This window comes from Sinohyriopsis cumingii, chromosome 17 (assembly GCF_028554795.1).
Source record: "Sinohyriopsis cumingii isolate HCF-2022 chromosome 17, ASM2855479v2, whole genome shotgun sequence".
Classification (NCBI taxonomy): Eukaryota; Metazoa; Mollusca; class Bivalvia; order Unionida; family Unionidae; genus Sinohyriopsis; species Sinohyriopsis cumingii.
Genome location: NC_142977.1, coordinates 18,799,973 through 18,810,089, shown reverse-complemented (window position 1 = coordinate 18,810,089; position 10,117 = coordinate 18,799,973). Strand labels below are relative to the sequence as shown.

General features: G+C 37.5%; 1 protein-coding gene across 1 annotated transcript in view; it reads left to right on the top strand.

Moving 5' to 3' along the window:
* The first annotated feature begins 9,443 nt into the window (after positions 1-9,443).
* Positions 9,444-10,117, top strand: part of LOC149777852 (uncharacterized) — a 25,445-nt gene continuing 24,771 nt past the window's right edge. The window contains exon 1 of the mRNA XM_089938924.1: positions 9,444-9,814. The gene's annotated coding sequence lies outside the window, so the exon portion shown is untranslated. The remainder of the gene's footprint in view (positions 9,815-10,117) is intronic.

The following is a 10,117-nucleotide window of genomic DNA, read 5'->3' as shown; positions in this document are numbered from 1 at the left end:
CGATTGTTAACCCCAAAAAAGTGCGAGATTAGGTCGTTGAGTGTGACCTTTTACAATTCATGATACGTGCATAGCCTCAGATTACCATGTTGCATGTAACGCCATTTCTTTTCTGTGTACGATGCATTGTAAACGATGATTTCCTATATTTCCATCTCCATTCTGGTCTAAATGTGGAGATACGAAACTAGTAACGTATTAACTCTTAAGTAGATGGTATATTAAACATCTCAATTGCCCCAACAAAAGGAAACGAAAACAGTTACAGAAAAATTCACTTCTAGCATGAGGGATGTAGATTATGCAGGTCATATCGGTGGAAACGGTTAATACTCACACCAAAAACCGTATTGGCCGCCTAAAGTTAAGAAAGTTAACGGTAAAGTTTGATGCCTAAAAAACAAAAACGTGGATAGAAAATGGAAGGCTACAATGGCTTGAATATGAATCTTCCAAGCAAAATGAAGCTGCAAAAAAAAAAAAAAAAAAAAAAGGAATTTGGAAATACGCAAGAGCATGCCACACAGCTCTTTGAAGAAGCGATCTTCAAAGAAATAGATAAAATAATATAATTAGACGTTAGGCTCTTTCTGGAAATCGTGCAGCAAACGACGTAACAAGGGCAAATATTCCATATGTTAGTTTTAATTAAAATAGTACAGCGAATTACCGTCTGCCTAGGATGAGAACTGTCGTTTGTTTTCTAAATATGTTTCTAAATTTTAAGCTCAATCTACTGACAGATTTGCAATGACGAACCTATCTTTAAAAGTACAATATAGTTGTCAAGAAATAGCCTTTGTCATTAATACCTCAAACTTGGGAAAGGCCGAGGCATCGATGTTACATTTACGTTTCGGTGAGAAAAACAAAACAGTTACCACAATAATTTTTAACAGGATATTTCATAAGTGCCACCGGGGAAAATGACCGACATGGTAAACCGTGGTGGCCTTTGGAAGATCCTGGCAAAATTTGGTTGCCCACATAAATTCATCGCGGTGGTTTGGTAATTCCTTGATGGCATGCTCGCTCGTTTTGTGGGGGACGGCGAAGTCACCAATGGATTGGAGCAGGGCTGTCCGTTGACCCCAATGTTCTTCAGTATAATGTTCACTGCCATGCTCACTGATACCTTCCGTGACTGCCACTGCGATCAACGTCATATACTGGACTGATGGCAATGTCTTCAATCTGCTGCGACTGCAGGCAAAGAAGAAATTACAGGAAATGACTGTTCGTAATTTCCTGTTTGCTGACGACTGTTCCCATTCTGTGTTTGGCATCTAACAGAGCACTTCAGCTTGTGACAATGTCGATCTCATAATTATTATCAAGAAGACAAAGGTGATGCACCAAACTGCACAAGGAAAGACTTACAGAGAGCCTACCATCAGATCTGGTTGCTTCCGGTACATTCCAAATCACTATTGGTGACAGGTTGGTGCTGCCGTATTTATTTATTCTCTCTCTCTCTCTCTCTCTCTCTCTCTCTCTCTCTCTCTCTCTCTCCTCTTACGGTCATCAAATATAACTTCGCTGTCTGGTGTCTTTTTCCACTATGTGGGTCACGCATGGAGCTATTTTCTCCTTCAAAGAAATACAATACGCAACCAAAGTATTTGTCAGTTTTTTCTTGTCATGGAATCGAACACTCCTTTTACGACATATATCTTCTTATCATTGAACTAAGCTAATGTAGTCAGTTCGCAACCTTATACACACACGCACACACTATTATTATAAAATTAGTGTCACTTTCTTCGCTGCTAGCCGCATATTTAACTGAAACCATGACATGGTAGGACCTCTTTGATGACAATTACGTCCCACCGTGGGCTGTAAACGAAGTCGGTCGACACACGCCGTTTTTCTCGGTTAAGAGAGTACACAACTTAATTGCACAAATGTATTAATGCCTTTCACGTCTTGTCTTAACTCCATTACTTTGCTTACTAGCATTGCATTGACATAAACATAGTAAAAATCAATTCTTAGTACATATGCTACACATAATTTACGACAAATAACTGAATTCTAAAAATTCGTATCAGAGCAATGCATAAAACTCCTACAAAACATGATTTATATTACATACAAACCACTAAATCTGACCATATCAGTGGAATATTGTATGAAACTCAAGACAATGAATTAACGTCGGAACTCAGAGAAAATTGAAGTACGAATTTAAAACGAATAATATTCAATGAATAATTATAAACACACATAAATGAGTATATTGTATGTTATCGAGATTTACAATTGTGCTTTTTCGAGACTCTTTTTCTATGCAGCTGAATCTCTCTTTCCGCTTCTCTCAAGTTCGTTCAGACCTCGTCACTTGGACAATTTTCATCTTTCATAGAAAAAACATGGTCTGGTGAATTTTTCAAGGAAAAGTGAATTTCGTGTAGGAAACACACCCACTCGCTTAGCTTACCCGATCAGGATTAGCTTTATCGAACCTCCAAATTGTAACACTCCCACATAAGTCAGAATAATTCTCTCTAGTCCGCCTTGTTAATAACTATTCTGGAAAATTCCTTTTTTGAGACCTAACGGCACAAGAGTTCACAAAATTTGTCTCTGGCTTGTCTCAACTTTATCATTTCTTCCACTTGACCTTATATTAAAATATATGTCGGACAGTTATTCTAGTGGGTCCTAATTAAAATCCAGTCATACCTCCAACCCAGAGAAGTTAACAATCGAAAACTGCCAATTTATTGCGAACCTAGTCCATACGTTAATCTAAAAGTTTACGTGTCACGCTGTCCACGGCAAAATGTGCTGCGACAAAACATCTACAAACTTTTGTACCATTACAATCCCCGCAAGTCATCCTAGAAAAACTTCAACATTGACAATGAGTCTTCGGAAGAACTCGCACACGATCGCTTCTCCTGACTAGTCTCACCACTACTGGAGCTATAGACTTTGAACTGCGAATCAATGAAGCAGTCTATAAGCGCGAGCATCTAACTCTCAGAACTGCCGCACGGTCTTTATTGATCCAGAAAATCCATGCCGCATCTCCTGCCAGGTGTGTCACGGATAGTTCAGAGCATAAATATGTCTGATAAATCGCTCTCGTACTCACAGAAACAAAACCAATTAGTGACGACATGGTCATCCTCGAATCCAAATGACAAATAACAAAATAGTTGTGCCCATATTTTAAAGGTGACCCTGCTCTATAGTTATCCTTGTTGCCTGTATTATACAAATAATTTGAAAATTGTTTATTCAATACATTATCCAAAAGCATTACGTGATTTCGAACGAGACTGTGTAGTTTCAAAGCATCGTTCAAGCTGTATTTGTTACACTAGAACCAGCATCAAGAGTGTTTGCTGCTTTCTTGGATATTCTAAAGACTTTTGACACTATGAATTATAACAGACGTTTTCTAAAACACAGTAAACTCTACATGCAAGGAAAGATTTCGCCTCTACTAAAGGAATCATACTTAAATATTGAAGGCATTGTCTGATTAAGCAATAAAAAATATTCCAATAGAACGGGTGTAGTAGACAGGGAGGTGTTTTATCAACATTTTTATACATTGTTACTATACACGAGTCAAAATTAGGCAAACTCCATCTGGACATCCAGCGTTAGAAGACACTATAGGTCTGCTTGCAGATGCACCCCTCCATGTGCAAAAAAAAATTTTAAAAATTGATACGCATCACAGGTACATCCTGGCTCGGAACTTCACCTTCAATCGTCGTAAAAGCTGTGTAATAGTTATGAATCGGACAAGACAAACAATGTGCGATAAGTTTAACTGCAACACAGGCAATCAATACTATACGTGTTTCTAATGTCGGAATTCATGTGTATTCCAATATGAACTGTTTTTTGTTACTTTGGGGTTTATTGCCATGTTTCGGCGAATGATAGGTTAAACATGACGACCAGAATAATTGGTGGAGGAAGAACCGGAAAAACCCCAGTTAGAACGAACGACCCACGGGAAACTACTGGCAAGCTGTGTTACATATCAACAGACAACGGGCCCGAGACTCGGACTCACGCGGACAGAGGTGGGATGGCAGTGGTCGGTAAAGGCGAGGCTTTAAACCAGTCTGCCACCCGGGGCCCCCAAAAGCAAACAAGGCTTGTACTCATGGTTAAAACTTTTTATGCTCTTGTAAGAGCTGGCACAAATGAAGTTCGATCAAATTTTGTTATGTACGTCAGTTTGTACAACAACAAAAAAGTATGCTACTACAAGCCCTTACGGCTGTGGTGTTGATTTAAATAGTAGAATCAAAGACTGAAGAAAGCGAGCTTTATTTCATGATCACTGTGCCAAAATTCTGCGAGGCTTACCTCACACGGCACGGAGACAGGAATAAGCTAAAGTGTACTGGGGATGAAGAGAATTATATCAATAACTGATAAAAGGAAACTGAATTTTCTTGCCAAATTGAGCCATCACATGTAACATCTACAAGAATTCTCTTACTCAGATTTTACCCACATCTTTCTAGGTAATGTCACATTTTGCACAAATGTAATATTAATGAATTCGTTGACATTTTTGTTAAAGATACAATATTTACAGAACAAATGCAATGTAAACAATTTATAAAATATGGTACTCATAAGTATAAAACGAGCACTTTAGAAACTTGAGCAATACTGACATGTCCTACAAAACCCGAATTGCTGAGAAATTTTAATACTTTTGCTTGAATGTTCTCTGTACCTGTGATGCATGTACTCATCTTAGCTATACGACTTAATGTCATAAACTAAATAGGGAAGACAAGTGATGGTAAAAATCGTCATCATCGTATATTCTTATTTGCTAATTTTGATATTGCATAAAAAAAAAAATTATTTACGTTCTTTAAATATCAATATTTGTTAATAAATAAGTATTGAAAAATGATGCAGGAGAGCGATTCACTTGTTAATAGCTATAGTGTTTTCGTAGAAGAATTCCCAAAATAAAGCTGAGCATCTAAAAGAGATTCTAGCGTGGGTACGTGGGAAAGTCTAACAGTAGCTTCTCGTGGGTCGGTGGTTCTTCCCTGGGTTTTCCAGGGTTCTTCCTCCACCAGTTATACTGGCCGCCATGTATAGCCTATCTTGCGCTGAAAATGGCGTTAAACCCTAGAACTACAACAACAACTAAAAGATATTCCTCTCATTTACACCTCTGTTATTTGCATATAACTAATGCATCTTTTTTTTCATTTTCCTTTTTTGTACCCTTTACCTTTACAAAAAGGAAATAAAGACTGGTGATGACGATGACGCAAATAATTAAACCACAACACTAATTTCTTTTATTTATTTCATTACTTATTCTGATATTTCCGTTTGCAGACTCGACAAATGACACGCTACAATTTGCAGCTTGTCTTGAATTACATATTTCAGTTCATCTTGTTGATTGTTTACATCTCTGACATATCAGATTTTATCGATGTTAAATTTATTTGAAAAGAAAACTTTGCTGTCTCTATAAATCCTAACACTAGATTTTGTTTCAGCTGATTGTATTCACTCATCTTTTCAAAGCCTGTTTTTTCGATGACAGTTTCCTGTGTTTTCAAACGGGAGACGGGTAGAAAAATTGAGACATCAGTAAATATTTGCAAGTGTAATTTGGCTAATTAATTGATTATACAAGAGGTACATTTAGTAAATATAGTTGTGTCTCAATATATTTACCACATTGGCATATTCAAACTTTCTAGAAGAAGAAAATGGTATTTAAAAAATGCGTCATATAGAAGCAGAAAAGTAAAATTGATATTGTTGCAGAAAGCAAGTGTTTTGTGGAACCCGATCTGAACTGCAGCTATCTTCTAATGTATCCACCCTGCCAAAGACTGTGATAAAAACTTCAGCGCAAAACGTCGACATTGTCAGAACGGGTCATGGGGGTAATCTAAGGTATTTTTGTTACTCTGTATGATCTTTTTCCCTTCAGATTATTGTTGTTGTTGTTTTGTTTTTGTCTTTTTTTTGTCTTTTTTTTTTTCTTTTCTTTTTTTCTCAACATCAAGCTCGCGTCGAGCACCTGTGAGCGGGTGTTGTCAGATCTTCACGCAGTACAGTGGAGAGCAGATTTTAATTAGATTGATGAAGGGGAGACAACAACATGCGGTTGACGCCAAACTTTGAGTGCAAGCGACATTGTAAAGAATATAAAAGGTGTGTGTGTGTGTGTGTGAGGGAGAGAGACAGAGACAGAGACGCTTACTAGTAAGGCTCTGTTCCCCGTTTCATGTTTTTCTTAATTTATTTCATACCATAAGGTGTAATCAGTTTTTGATTGACAAGTAAGAAATTAATAAACAGAATTGATCAGAAGTTATTCTCTGACGTCAAACGTTTTACTCAATAAAAACACCCCAAATGTGTTTTAAGAAGCATGATTTACATATCCTCGTTGTGGTCACAAAAAGCAGAAATAGTTAAGCATAGTTACTGGCAGAATTAGATGTTAATGTTGTTCTATTTTCTCTTTATAATTTCATTACAATGCAGTTCCAAGCATAATTCCCTACCTAATGTAACGTCTTTACGAAAGGCGATACTTCTAGCGTTACGGATAGCGTATTGCATTATTTTACTTGTAAAGTGGAACATAAATATAACACAATATGCATAATTTAATTCCAACCAGAAAGCCCAGATATATATATATATATATAATACCCGAACGTTGCAATTTCACATTGAATGTCCATCTATGGATAAGGGAGTGTCTTGTAATATCGTTTAAGTTGGATGTATAACAAACAAAAAAGTAGTAAAGAGTGTGTGTGTTGGAACCACTAGTGTTCATTTCAAGCGCTTCCAGGGCATGATTTTATTCAACGATCTGCAAAGAAACTTGCCCGGAGAAAGGTTCATGTTTCTTTGCTCTAATTTTGCTTTCATGTTGGTGGGGTCAACCTTAGAACAACCCTTGATGTACTAATCCCTCGAGCACATATGGTAACCTACCGTAATAAAAATAGCACGTGTCTAATTGACAAATTGAATCAAATTTTGTCGCTTTATGGTCGACCTTGACTTTACCAAGGACACGTCATCGGTAGATCTTTGCAAAGAGGTTGTTGATTTCAGGACTTAACGTTTGAAGAGTGTCATTTATTTTACGTAAGACCATTCAAGTGAAAAACTAATTATACAAACATGATGCTAATGGCACAAAATGTACGTCTTTCCCACGTGAAACTATTACTATAGTGGTTTCCAATAAACGAGGTATTTAATTTAAAGTCGGAGAAACTCTCTTCCTCTCTTAATATTTGGAATGAAGTTTCTGGTTTAATAAAAACAAAATAGGAAAAAAATCAAAACCAGTGTACTTGAATATGTCAGTAGGGCCACCCCGACCATATAAGCGAGTAATGCGATCGCCTAGGGCACCGGGTTTTATGGGGCGGCAAATTATACAGAAGTGAAGGTTGTTTCTCAGGGAGTGGGGTGGCGCGAATGTCATAGTTCGCCTGTGTCACAAGCCCCACACACACAAAACAACAACGAAAAAAACGCATCTGCCGGCCCTAGAGGTCAATATAATTTTGAACGGCGAACATACGCACACTAATCTTTCTGTTTTTTCGCAGCAACGAACTAGGGTCTTGTCTCTCAACTTGGTTGTAAATGGACTTTCGGGTTTAGTTTTAAAAAAGCAAACGAAGAAAAAACACTTTTGTATGGTGGTCAAAGTTATTATACTGTAGCGTTCTGATACCTATACTTTCTTTTAACAGCACGACCTTCACGACCTTTGTTTCTTTTCAACCAGCATTTACAGGCCTTATCGATTAAAATCATACCATACATGAATTATATTTGGTGCATATATATATATATATATGTGTGTGTGTGTGTGTGTGTGTGATTTGGATTTTTAACGTATTTTTAACAATTTTCAGTCATATCGCTACGATGTCTGCAGAGTGGCAGTTTATAGTGATGTCTAACACTGGAGCCTCATGCCGCAGACATGTATCATGATATCCCACCCAGTTACATTATCCTGACACCAGGCCGACCAGCCCTAACACTGACCTCTTAGTACAGCTGTTAGTACCATTTTTGTAAGTCTTTAGTATGACTTGGCCGGGGATCGAACTCACGACCTCCCGCATCCAAGGAGTGGTCGGTGTATTTGTATAAAGAACCACATACAACACTTTCCCCTACGAGACACAGTGCTGTTTAGCATTGTTGTCAAAAATGTCAACACTTCCCCCTACGAGACACAGTTCTGTTTAGCACTGTTGTCAAAAATGTCAACACTTCCCCCTACGAGACACTGTGCTGTTTAGCATTGTTGTCAAAAATGCTATTCAATATACGCATTAAGCTATTGTTTTCGGCACTCGTGAACAAATATTATATGCTCTCTCTCTCTCTCTCTCTCTCTCTCTCTCGCTAACAACATGGTATGCCTGTTGCTTCATTTGACACTGAGAATAAAATATCAAATGAATAACAGTGTATTTCCAATCTACGCAGATTTACGGATATTTACGCAAAATACTAGTTTCATTATGATTGCTAATTAATAAATGCATATCCTGAATGCGTTCATTTTACAAACAAAGGTTAAAAACATGATATTTCTTTCAAAATCCCGTATCCAGTACCTTATGTTCTTGTATGTGTGTGTGGATTTTCCCCCTACAATTTCCCTTACAGTGATAATGAAAATTTACTGATAAATTACAAAGAAACAACCTGATACCGAGATTCCTTTGCATTTTTCCCCCACAGCTCTCTGATTCTTAAATTAAACTTCCCTTAACTTTGGACTATCTTCGATAGCTATGGATAACAGTGAGGATTTCGTGCAAATTGTGTGTGTTCACAACATGTATACAGAAACACATCATTAATTAATGTGGTATTACATAAGCTGCTATGACACGATTTCAAGACAATAAAGAGCAATTAAACACACACGAAAGTCCATCTGATTATAATTTGTATGCGCGCGCGCGTCTGTGTGTGTGTGTGTGAGAGAGAGAGAGAGAGAGAGAGAGAGGAGATTTGGATTGTTAACGTAGCTTTAACAATTTTTTAAACATATAGCTACGATGTCTTCAGCGTGGCAGTTTATAGTGATATCTACCACTGGGGCATCATGCAAATGACACGAATAACATTATCCTGACATCAGGCCGAGCAGTCCTATCACTAACCTCTTAACACCGTGCGCCTATCGAGGCAGCTGTTAATAACAATTTTTATGTCTTTGGTTTGACTCGCCCGGGGGTTCGAACCCACGACCTCCGGCATCCGGAAAGGACGCTCTAACCACTAGGTCACCGGAGCGGTCTCGTAATTTGTAACTGTTTTGAATATGTGGCCTTTTTTATGCCTACGTACTTGAAAAATAACGAAAGTTATTTGAAAAATAAACAAGGAAGTACGTGATATGTTGGTGACTACACGCATGTCTTACTAAGTATGCATCAATGTTATTCTCCTTTTCCGGTATTTGAAAGGATATGGACACGCGATTATTAAATTAAATAGTGTATGCAGATCACTAAAATGTGTCCCCAATGATAATACACGGAAAGTTGGAAATTAGAGCATTATATACTCTCAAAAATAGAAGAAAAAAACGAGCAGCGCCATCTTAGTACCTCTGAGCTCAAACTGACTGTCGCGTCAAAGGAAGACGATTTAGATCGTAACAATGCCCTGTAATGTCGGGTCAGACCGGTGCCAACATCGACATATTGCCTCATACACAGACACCTTCCTGAAGAACATTAATGTCGATACTGCCTACATGCTTGAAGGTATCATGTATCAGGTATGAATATTTTACTGATTTCCTGTTGCAATAAAACGTATGTATGTATGTATGTATGTATGTATGTATGTATGTATGTATGTATGTATGTATGTATCTGTGTGTGTGTGTATGTATGTATATGTGTATGAATGTATGTATGTATGGATGTATGTATGTATGTATGTATGTATGTATGTATGTGTGTGTGTATGTATGTATGTGTGTATGTATGTATGTATGTATGTATGTATGTATGTATGTATGTATGTATGTATGTATGTGTGTATATGTGTATGTGTGTATGTATGTATGTATGTGTGT